The sequence below is a fragment of the Papio anubis genome, chromosome 5, assembly GCF_008728515.1.
Source record: "Papio anubis isolate 15944 chromosome 5, Panubis1.0, whole genome shotgun sequence".
Lineage (NCBI taxonomy): Eukaryota > Metazoa > Chordata > Mammalia > Primates > Cercopithecidae > Papio > Papio anubis.
The window spans coordinates 52,503,058-52,505,907 of record NC_044980.1 but is presented as its reverse complement, the minus strand read 5'-3'; the positions used below and the strand labels follow the sequence as shown (position 1 = coordinate 52,505,907).

The window sequence follows — 2,850 nt, the reverse complement described above, 5'->3', positions numbered from 1 at the left end:
GCCCCACCTCTTACTACCAGTGTTATTTTGGAAACTGACTTAAAGTTTCTCAGCCTCAACTTCTCACTTGAAAAAATAGAGCTATTATTTCCCCTGTTGTTGACTGGCAGTGAGAATTAAGTAAGATAATGTGCATAAAGCACTTTCTGATAGTGTCTGACTCATAATTGGCCTTCAGCAAACAATAGTCTCCCCAATCTTAAATAGATTTCATTCAATGTGACTTCCTCCATCTCTACTCTCATGGAAATCGCATTCTTCACTCAGAAGCTGACTTGCCCCAACTCTGATTTTTCTTTGTCCCCTCATGCTTGGTGGACTCTTCCTACACTACTTCTCCTGGTCTTCCTTTTAATGGTAACCAGGGCATTGGTAACCAGGTAACCGAAAACCTGGTAACAAGGTTTTGTTTTTGTTTTTGTTTGTTTATTTTTTTGAGACAGAGTCTCGCTCTGCCGCCCAGGCTGGAGTGCAGTGGCGCCATCTTGGCTCACTGCAAGCTCCGCCTCCCGGGTTCACGCCATTCTCCCGCCTCAGCCTCCCGAGTAGCAGGGACTACAGGTACCCGCCACCATGCCCGGCTAATTTCTTTTGCGTTTGTTTAAGTAGAGACAGGGTTTCACCGTGTTAGCCAGGACGGTCTTGATCTCCTGACCTTATGATCAGCCCGCCTCGGCCTCCGAAAGTGCCACTGCACACAGCGGTAACCAGGTTTTTGAGGCTTACTTTGTGCCAAAAGCTGCATAAATGCACTCAGATTCTCACTGTAACTCTCCAATACAGGTAGTGTTGTCCCTCATTTAGAGAAAAAGAAATCTAGCCTGAGAAAGATTAAACTTCATAACAAGTGAGGAGGTGAAGACTGGAACCAGGTGTGTCTAACTCTACAGCCTCTATGCCACATCACCCATATTGCTATTAATGTTATGTCACACTGCATGTATGTAAGCCATACGCCAATGGATAACACATATGAGGACAGGCTCAGCCCCATGAATAGTCCATAGTAAATGCTAAATAAATGTTAGTTAATGATTATTACAATTAGATCATTAGCAATCGATTAGATGATGATGATTAAATAATGTAAGTGTTCTTAGTAACCCATGGATATTTTCAGGCTAAATAAATAAAAAAAACACTAAAGCAAGGAAAAATTTACTTCATATTTATTCAGGAAAGATGATTTTTAAAAGGTTATGGATTAAGCCGGAATCCAGCCATGTTTTTAATAAAACGAGACGGTTGATAGATAACTGGGAAGAGGACATGGGTCCATTCCAGAAGTACACCTGTGGTCCTACTCAGCATAATGTCCAAAAGAGGCACATTTCAATGATGTTTTAAAGGTAGTATGTTGAGGTACTGGCATGATAGTTGTTAAGGCTATGATGAAGCAACATTCAAAGAAGAAGGGTGAAAACAAGACCATGAGCCACCGAGAGATGGTAATCAAGAAATAGCCCATTTTTATGCACTTGCTCATTGCACCAGCCAACAGTGAAGGCCCCACCCCACCCTCACTAACTCAGTGTTAAAATCCAACTACTTCACAGCCTTAGGGTAGCATGAGGATATTTCTTTAGTGATGGAATATTCTATTTCTTCTTTTCCAAAGCAAAAATATAGTCAATTCTAGTTACAATGAAAGACTTCTTGTTACCCACTAATTTCATCAAGGCTAGCCTGAACTGATTTTCTCATTTGTTTAAAATGGCTTTATTTCCTAATTCAAGCAGAGCGCTCATTTTTTCCTAGCCAGTTTAAGACCAAGCAGCCAGGAACAGAGGAAGGCCAGACCTCTGTTTCAGAGCTTATGAAGGAGCAGCAGTGAGTGCCCAGGACTCTTACCATCTCAATGGTGACAAGCCCAGGAAAGTGTCCATGCCCATGTGATGATGGAATTACCCTGATTAAAATCTTACCACTGATTTCCTGAGAATGGAAACATGAGATATAATGTGTTTTCTGGCAGAGCTACTGATGCTGAGTGGTCCAAGGTGGTTGTCATTGTTTCATTTTGTTTTGTTTCTCTGCAGGAGGAGGTGTACGCGTGTTTTGGCATTACATCTGGCATCCAGCCCTCATCAAGGGAACGGCTTCTGACTCCTGCCAGCAAAGGACTTAGTTGCTTTCAAGTGGATTTTATTCATCTGGATAGTCAGGCATCCAAATCACAAGCAAAGAGGAGGCTTCCCCAACCCGGAGTCCCCACACATGACCCTTAATATAATGTGTATTGATGACAGCCAGAAACAGCCTTGACTTCGGTCCTCAGGAGAACAATATGCAACTCTTCAAAACAAGTGGAGTTCCCCAGATTTCCAAAGTTCACACATCAAATGAAGTGAAAGGCAATTTCTGGTGAGCGTGGACATTAAAAATGAGAAGACAAATTTCAAAAACCTCTTGACTGATCATCGTTACTTCATAAAACAAGGACATTTTAACAAAAAAAGTAAGAAGATTAACAATATAATAAAAGATAGTCTTTTAAAATACCAATTTCGTATTATACCAAAAACAAACAAAACAAGTGTTCTAATTACCCTTACAAAATTGAAAACCAGTGAAAATCTCGAAACCCCAGAGTGTCGTTAACTATGATTCAATGAATGATCCTGGGATAAGGGTACTGCATCCATAAAACACGTTTAAAGTATACACATAAAAATTTTGTTACGGAATTCATAAAAGTGTAAGTTTGGGTGAAAACATTTTAATGAAATCCTGGAGACAGATTTATCTTCTAAAGGCTGAGCACACTGCGGAGCCCCAGCTCCCTCGTGGTGCTATCCTTGATCCCGCCAGCACATGCTCACTCCTCTCTCTGAACTCTCTCCTATGGAG

At 41.2% G+C, this 2,850-nt stretch overlaps 1 long non-coding RNA gene across 1 annotated transcript; it reads left to right on the top strand.

Annotated features, from left to right (window-relative positions):
* The first annotated feature begins 749 nt into the window (after positions 1 to 749).
* Positions 750 to 2,501, top strand: LOC108586293. Its single transcript, XR_001903400.2, has 2 exons — positions 750 to 872; positions 2,040 to 2,501. It is a non-coding gene; the product is annotated as an uncharacterized LOC108586293 (long non-coding RNA).
* Positions 2,502 to 2,850: the final 349 nt, after the last annotated feature.